Source organism: Anomalospiza imberbis, chromosome 20 (genome assembly GCF_031753505.1).
Source record: "Anomalospiza imberbis isolate Cuckoo-Finch-1a 21T00152 chromosome 20, ASM3175350v1, whole genome shotgun sequence".
Lineage (NCBI taxonomy): Eukaryota > Metazoa > Chordata > Aves > Passeriformes > Viduidae > Anomalospiza > Anomalospiza imberbis.
Genome location: NC_089700.1, coordinates 5,658,026 through 5,666,742, shown reverse-complemented (window position 1 = coordinate 5,666,742; position 8,717 = coordinate 5,658,026).

Sequence of the window (8,717 nt, the reverse complement as noted above, 5' to 3'; positions counted from 1 at the left end):
CAGCTTCAGTCAGAGGTGGAAATCAGGACAGCAGGCAGCACTGGGGAAGAAAACAAACACCAAATGTGTCATCAGCACACTCACCTCTCTGCTCAGCCCTGGCCACAACCTGGGGGAAATAGACTGAGCAATATTCTCATGCAACGTCCCCTTGACAATCACAATTTCTCCTGCAGAGAATTGCCCATTTCTTCCCATTCTCTCCAGCAGCATTAATCTATCACAGGGATTTTAACTCGCACCCCCTGGTCACCATTATGCCTTGATAGCTCTCTGTCAGGGTCTTTATCCAAAAAGGCTTTTGAAATTCAAAAGGAGTGTGTGTATATATACTCTCTCATTCCCTTTTATCCACTGGTCTCTTAACTCATCCAAAGGATTTAAGCGGGTCAGAGAAACATAATTTCCTTCAGCAGAACCCATGCTGCCTGTCCCTTATCCTATGGAAAAGCCTAAATATAGACTCTAAAAGTCCTCACAGCTGGGAATATGAATGCAGCCATCCAGCTTTGAAGCTACCTGAGACTCGTGCAGTTCCCAGATGAAGAGCTGGCTGGCTCTGTCAAAGGAAGGGAAAGTCTTTCAAAGATGCTTGGAGATAGCAGAAAAGATGTCAGTGGCCCAGAGATTCTCATTTTCCTTCTATTTTACTCAGATTTGCTTTATCCTCTTCAGCTCCTTGTGCTGAGGAGTAGCCAGGCAGCTCTGTGGGCTACACCCACCTGGGAAAGAAATAGGGAAAGGGCCTGGTGTCCAATGGGAACCAGCTAAAATATGGAAGTGAGGGTCCTGGGGACACAGCCACGAGCACGGGGCTGTGCTGGGACCTGGAGGTCCAAAGGTGGAGTTTTTACCCAGTTTAGACCCGAAGAGAGAAAAAACCCTGACTCAGTGCTGCTCCCAGGATGGTTTGGAGGGATCAGTCACCCTCTCTGAGCACCATCCAGCAGTCCTGCAGCTCCCTGGCAACCCTCTGGAAGGATTCCAGATGTTTTGCTAATTCACTTGTCCCCAGCCTGCCTGTGCCGCCTGCCAGGGATCCCTCAGAGGTGCTGGTGTGTGGCAGCCTGGCCTGAGCTGTTGTGGATTAACTCGTGGGCTCCTTCCTTGCTCCTGCCTGCCTGTTCCAGCTTCCACTGCTGATAAGGGCAGGTTATCAGGAGCCTCCAGGGCACAGCTAAAAGAGATAGTTATTATTGCATCCTCCAGCCAGACAGTGACACATTGGCCAGGACTGTGTCCCTGGATTAAACCTCCTCCACCCAGACCTCAGATGTCTCCAGGACCTGCCATCCATTTCCTTAATGCAGCTGCCTGGCAGTGAAATCCGTGCCTGTGTCTAGTAGGGAAATGCATCTGTTCCTGCACCAGGAACTCAGGCAGCCCTGGTAAATCTGTTTGATGGAATCACTTCAACCCCAACCCCCCTTCCCCCAAAAGCTACCTTTAGCCAGCACTGGAGCTGTCAGGTGGTGAGGGATAACAACATCATGGGACTGAGGGAGAGCAAAACATGAGGGAAGAAGGCAGTGCTGGCTGCATTAGGCACAGGGCAGCCCTGGGAAAACAGCACTTGTGCATCAAGGGGAAGCTTCCAGCCAGCAGCTCCACACGCTGCTCTGCAAGCACTTTGGAGACGCTCGCTAATGGAGATGATTGCCCTGAGGGGAAATGGGAAGGCAGGGAAGGGAACAGCTCCCATTTGCAGCTGGCTGGAAGGTGTTGGAACCAGGCCCAGCTTGGCTCTGTGAGCCAGACCCCAAGGGCAGCGGCTGCCCGAGCTCCAGGGACGGCGGACATCAGCTCTGAGCCCTGCGCCTGCCCCAGGGAATTCCAGCACTCCCAACTCAGTCCTTCAACCCAGTCTCTGCATCCTGGTCCTCACTCCACCTCAGGCTGCAGATGGACCTTGGAAGGGCTCCAGGACAGGGATGGAGCAGGCCGGTCTCAGCTTGGAGATGCTCTCCAGGGAAGTCTCTGGTGCTTCCCGCTGGCTGGGAGGAGTCAGATGTTGGCTGCTGCTGTTTCTTGCTGCAGGACAAGGTGAGAGGGAGTGAGGAGCCCTTCCCAGAGCTCTCCTGCATGCCCACACACCTGGGAGGTCTGTACAGAGGGGGATGTCCTTGACTGGGGAGCACCCAGGTAATGCCTTCAAGAGAACGGATTCTAGGAACCATCTCTGGGCTCTGCTGACAACAGTTTCCGCTATTTTAGGCCATAAATGAACATCCCAGATCATCACCAAATTGTACCACTGTTGGCAGATGGGTGATATTCCCCTGGGCCCTGCTTAGAATGGGCCAAGATGCAGCAATTTCAACACAAGTCACACAGACTTGTCCTATGTGGCCTCCCTCCCACTCCAAGCTGCTACCAGGGCTGGGATTTTTGTTGTTCCTTCTTTTTTTTTTTCCCCACTCCTCTTCTCTTAACCTTTCTTTGAGCTCACGCTTGCTTCCTCAGCACCTCAGTGTAATTGCTTGCAGTTTCTGAGGATCCTGGGGAGGATTTATGTAACACACCAGGCAGCAATTTGAAAGGCTGCTTTTGGATATAAGAACTTAATGCCACACCAGCCTTGGAGAACATGAGCCACAAGCTTTGGCAGGGCTTTGGTGTGGTTGCCAAAGGCTCTGGGGCAGCACAGGCACCTCTCAGCCTCCCTGATTCCTGTGTGGAGAGGAGGAAGAGTTGGCTTTAGGCAAGTGGCTTGCTCCTTCTGTGTGGTTTTATCCAGAGGGGGAGTCAGAGACAGGCAGCAAATGCTCAGCATTGTGAGTAGTTTGGGGAGAGTAGAGATGGGGTTATTTTTCTGACAGATTCCTGGTTATTTTTCTGGCAGACTCCTGGTTATTTTTCTGGCAGGCAGCGTGGTTTGGATTTCAGGGATATCTTTCTCTCTGCTGCCTTTCTGGGTGCAGGAGGGCAAAACAAGTTATTTGGGTAACTCTGTTGCTTTCAACAGAATGAGGAAGGCATCAGGATTTTGGTGTTATTGATTATAAATCTGTCTGGGCAGGGATGGGAGCAGGGTGTGATGCTTCTAGGAGGAAAAGGGTTTCTTGTAAGGCTCTTAGAGCACAATGACCCCACAGCAGCATTCAAGTGCCCTGCTTTGAGGGATGTGTTCTGCTGGTTGGACAGCACAGGCCGTGCCTGGCAGGGGGGAAAAGAACAGCTCTGTGCACCAGACAGCCAGAGGGAACCCCCCAAGCCAGCCCAGTCAGACCTGCCCTGCATCTGCTCCTCCTGTGTAATCTCCAAGAGACACGTTCTGGCACCTGGAAGAACAATGTGTTTTCAGGAGAGCTGAAATTTCTCACTCCTGTTTTCCTTTAACTCGATTTTATCCTTTTTTCCCCACTTCAAAAATCATATTTTGCCTTGATTTTTTCCATTCAGGTTGCTGCTGGAAATAAAACTGGAGCAATCAAACTGAGTGTGGCACACTGTCTGTCCGTCAGTCTGCCTGCCCTCGCTCCCTCCATGCTTTCAAGCTGATTTCAAGTGCTTTCAACACAGAATTAGAGACCTTAAAGCTCAGAGGTGCCAGTGAGTGAGATGGAGAGATTCAGCTGAGCAGAGAAGAGCCATCACCCTGATCAAGTCATTAGAGAAGCAGCATGAGATGGAGGCACAGGAAACTGGGGACATCATTCAAGGCAACATTTTCTTCACTTCAAACTTGATGGTGGCTTTTTTTCATGAGGAAAAGGAAGAGAAAAGACTTAAAAAGTTGTGCAGCCTTCAGAATAAACCAAGCCTGGCACTGCTGGACAATCAGCCCTGTCCTGGTTGGCTGGGGAGGCCCTCACTGTCCTCACTATGCTCATTGCTGGTACCTGCAGGGTCTGCCCCACTTTTCCAGGAGGATTCCTTCTCCAAAAGGGTGGTCAGGCTCTAGCACAGCTGTCCAGAGCAGTGATGGAGTGCCCATCCCTGGAGGGATTGAACAGACATGTGGATGTGGCACCTGGGGACATGGCTCAGCGGTGGCCTTTGCGGCACGGGGGGAACGGTTGGATTTGATGATCTTGGTGTGCTTTTCCAACCTCAACAACTCAAAGGTTCAATTATTCTGTGGCTGGCTGCTCCTGGCTGACCAAGGTGGAGCCATAAAGCTGTGCTGGCAGTGGGAATGAACCCAGGTTCTCCTGGCTTTAACATGAGAGCAGAACAAGCTCAGACTGCCTGGCCCTGTGAGGGTGATTTCCAGTGCTGCTTCCCACACCCTGACATTGTTCCAGCAACACCAAACCCTCCTACACCATCCTGTCCTTGTAATTCCAACACCTCTAGGCCTCCTTTTCTTCTTCCAAGCCATGGCCTTGAAATTCCCACCTTCCCTCCACCAGCAGCCACATCCTGCCTGGAATTACCAGTGCTAATCCATCGTTTTCAGCACCAAAACAGCATTTTGCTTTCTTGTCCTTTTTGTATCCATAAAGAATCAGGGCAGGGAACGACTTACAACAACAACAACCAGAACCCAAAAAATCCTCAAGTAAATTAACATTGCAGCTGAGGTTCTACACGCAGGAAAGTCAGGAAGTTCCAAGTTATGGTTCCCCCTGCAGCTGTAATTCTGGCACACTGCACATATATATTAAGACATTAAAGTTAGCCCCATAAACAGTCCTACAAAATACTACAGGCTCACAGGGGGGCCAATCTACGATGGCCAGGGGAGCCATAATTCCTGCTGCCCTGACTTCTGTGCGTGAGTTTCTCCCTCAAAAAAGGAATAAGTCAGCTCTCATTCACTTGTAATTCACAGCTCAGGATGCTGATAGGGAAAAGAAAAGAAGGATTGTTCTTTCTGCTTCTTCTTCTTTTTTTTTTAAATTTTTTTCTTTTTTTTTTTTTTATTGCCCAGGCTGTTGTCTGGCTGCCTGCGATCAATGCTCTCCCTTTGTCTGACTTTGATATATCGGGAGGGATCTCAGATTTCTATTCCCAGCCTTTCTCTCTCCGTAGCTGATCCAGTTCCCCAGCAAGGCACAGGCAGCCAATAGATAAGGGATAGCCTTTGATTGAATTTACTTAATTTATATGGCCGATGGGACACAGGAGGAATATTAAAATACAAATTAGCAGCTTTATATTTCCCAGGCATTGAAATCTCCCTAGCAGATAATGAGCTGCTGGAAGCTTATCTGCCAAGGGTCTCTCCCCAGCCACACCTATTCCCTTTCTCCCGAGATCCTGGAGTAAACAGTAGGAAAGTTGATAACTGGAGAGTTACAGTTTGAGTCCTTAAAGTGACAATAACTCAGGCCAGCAGTTTTAAGCAGGTCCGACTCTCTGGGGAAGCTGTCTCTGCCCACTCAGCTGGCCCAGTCTCCCACCCCACATATCCATGATGAAGCTCCATTATCCATAGGAGCATCCTCTGGCAGTCCCAGCAACCCAGTGGCCTTCCTATAACTGGATAAGATCCTCATTTTGGGTAGGATATTTCATTCTTCTCATCCCACAGATAAATCAGAGGTTTCTGTAGCACTGTGATCATCTTTGGGAGTCAGAGGTGGAAGGATGGAGAAGCAGCAGAGGAAAAGAGCAGTCATGGGGCAGTGGGATGGGAGATGTTTTCCTGTGGGGCACAGTTAGAGGAGCAGGGATACCAGCAGAGGAACCCTAGAGAAGCTCCTGTAATGTTACATTTTCTTCCAATGGAGATTTTTAATTGGATCTCAACAAGAAATGTGCCAGCAGGTGAAGTGCTCAGCAGGAAATGCCTCCAGCTAAACTAAACCAACAAATAAATTCAGGCTGGAGGTCAAACTGACCCCGATGTTAAACTAAGTTAAAAAAAAAAAAAAAAAAAAAAAAAAAAAAAAAAAAAAAAAACCCTTCCTGACCGGGATCTTTAAGTCAAACAGAAGTGAAGAAGCATCCTCTGATGGGATTCTCAGGAAGAAAGGTGGATTTTGAAGCTGGGGCAAGGAGCACCTGAATTCTGAGCACCCAGAGCAGCTGCTCCTCCTCCGGAGGCTCCTGGGACAATTCTCTGCATTTGGTAGAAGGCATCGGTGGCAGGAGAACTGATCTGCTGCACAGGAGATCAGAGACAGCCGGGGCTGCTGAGGGGAGGGAGGTGATATTCCCACAAGCAGTGGATGCCGGAGAGCAGGGAGTATCCCTGCGTCCCTCCCTCCCCAGCTCCTCCCCACACCGGGATCGGTGCTAGAGCTGAGGAGGAGGAGGAGGAGTGGGCTCGACACATTCCCAGCACACGGAGCAGCACCATCAAAAGAGATGTAAGTGCTGCTGACTGACCGTCCTCTCCCAGCACACAAATATGGCTCAGGCTCCTTCCTGGATGAGAACTGAGGAACAGTTCTGCAGGAATATTCTGTTTTCCTTGGTTTCTCACTGGAGAGCTGAAAAGCTGGGATGTAATTGAGAGAAAGATTTCCCTCGCCTTCCAGGCAGGAATTTACTTGTTTCCCACTGCCACCAAATCCATCCTGGATGTTTCAGTGGAGACTTGATGTGGTTTCAGAGGGCACTGACACCTTTAATCCCGGTTTGGAGCAGAAGGATGGCTTTACCCAATCCTGCTTGGCACAGGTGTGACTTTCAACCAACCTCCCAACTCTTGATGAGTGCCAGTGCCACAAAATGGCTGGATAACTCTTTCTCCATTAAAGAGCAGCCTGATCCTCTGACTTTTCTTCCCATTAGAAAGTAAAATGACCCAGGGAGTGACAAAATTATGCTGTCAAAAACAAGACAGTCACTTAGAAAATCAATAATCCCCTGAGGTGTTATTGTGAGTTAACAGCTCTCTCAGGCCCAAAGCACAGAGCTGGGATTAATGCTGTTCTTGCCACCTTCCCCACCAACATCCCTGCCACTGCTGCTCCTCGAGAAACTCTCTGACATGGAATTCCACTTAAAGCAGTGCAAAGGATGAATTTTTCAGTTCGGTGACCAAATGAGAAATTGTCAAGAGAGATGAGAAAAAGAGAGAAAAGAAATGTGCTACGGGCCATCCTACATGCTTTATGCAAGGCGAGCCCAAAATACAATCTTTTTCATTTGGCATGATTTGACAGTTACTGACTCCCACTCCTTTATTTCCACCCTGCTTGGATCCCATTTCTCAGGTTCTTCGTGCTCCTACCAGTGCATGTGCTGTGCCTGCTGCAGAAAATCAGCTCTTCCTACTCTCTAGACTACATGAAACAGTGATAGGATCAGAGGCCACAGCCTCAAGTTGTGCCAGGGGAAATTTAGATTGGATGGTAGGAAAAATGTTCTCGCTAAAAGGGTTGTCAAGCCCTGGCACAGCTGCCCAGGGCAGTGGTGGAGTTGCCATCCCTGGAGGGATTGAACAGATGTGTGGATGTGGCATTTGAGGCTGTGGTTCAGTGCTGGGGGAATGGTTGGGCTCAGTGATCCTAAAGGTATTCTCCAACCTAAAGGATTCCATGATATGTTTGTCAAAAGCAGCGCTGAAGGAAAGGTGTTACCCCAGAACAAAAATCAGGTTTCTACAATGCTGGCAGAAGCAGTTGAAGCCTCTGCTTCATTTTCCCTTCCCTGTCTGCCCCTCAGACAAAATTATTGCACTCACTGAGCTGAACCCAAACTGGGCCAGTCCATCCCACAGCTCTGAAAATGCCCTTCCCAGCAGATTTGAGAATAAAACCCAGAAGTGATTAACACCCTGTAAATAAAGAGGGACAAAACAGCTGGGAAGACTGGTGAACTTCCAGAGGTCTGGATGTCCCATCCAGATGTGTCCCTGTATTTTTCAGCAGTTAGGGAAACACAACAGCTAGAGAGGGCAGGTTGGGAATGGAACAGATCCAAGCTGCCTGGAATCCCCCTTGCATTTTTTGATGGCTCAAACCCCACCACACACAGCTGGTGTCACTGCAGGGGACTGCAGGTGTCTCAGGAGGTGACACTCAGCACTGGGAATATTAATCCCCACTCCTGGGAATGGGTTTTTCCCTGCTGGGGAAAACCAATGGGGCTTCTCCTTGTAACATATGTTATGGAATAATGCGTGCTTATGTAAAATATACATGAAATAAGTTGTGCTTGTACAAAAAGATTCTTAAAGTTTTAAAAGACCACAAGCCGCAGCTGGGGAAAGATTGCGAAACCACAGAGGGCAGCAGAAAGAAAGATCTAATTTACAAACGAAAAAGCGTGGCTCCGTGGGGAGATGGGCCCTTTCTTGGGACAGTTCAGGAGACACCCAAGCGATGAATACTCGAGGAATATCTACGATGATCAAGACAGTCAGAGTCGACAGGGGCGTGCATCCCAATACCAGGTTCCCGTAACTCGACGATCAGCATTGATCGCTGCCCAGAAACAGCTTTGTCCAGCCCAGCACAGAGAAAAGAGACCACATGAATATGTGAAGCAACGAAATGGGAGAAACTCTGCCCCAGGCGGAAAAAGCTGTATAAAATTAACCGGACAGAGACAACATGTGTGAACAGAGGGGATCCAGAGCAGTAGAGTTCGGATCAGTGTTCACCCAGCGCCGATCCCGGGCTCGGCGCTGCCTCCTTGATTGTGGCTATCGGAGACCGAATCTCGGTCGCAAAATAATAACCTGTTTTTTTTTTTTATTATTGATTCGGCTCTATCATTTTATTACCTATAACATCCTGACAAGCCCTGAGCTAGGACAGAGAGGGCAGGACTGGCACAGGGCTCCTGGGTGGTTGTTTTTTGTGTGCAGCACAAAC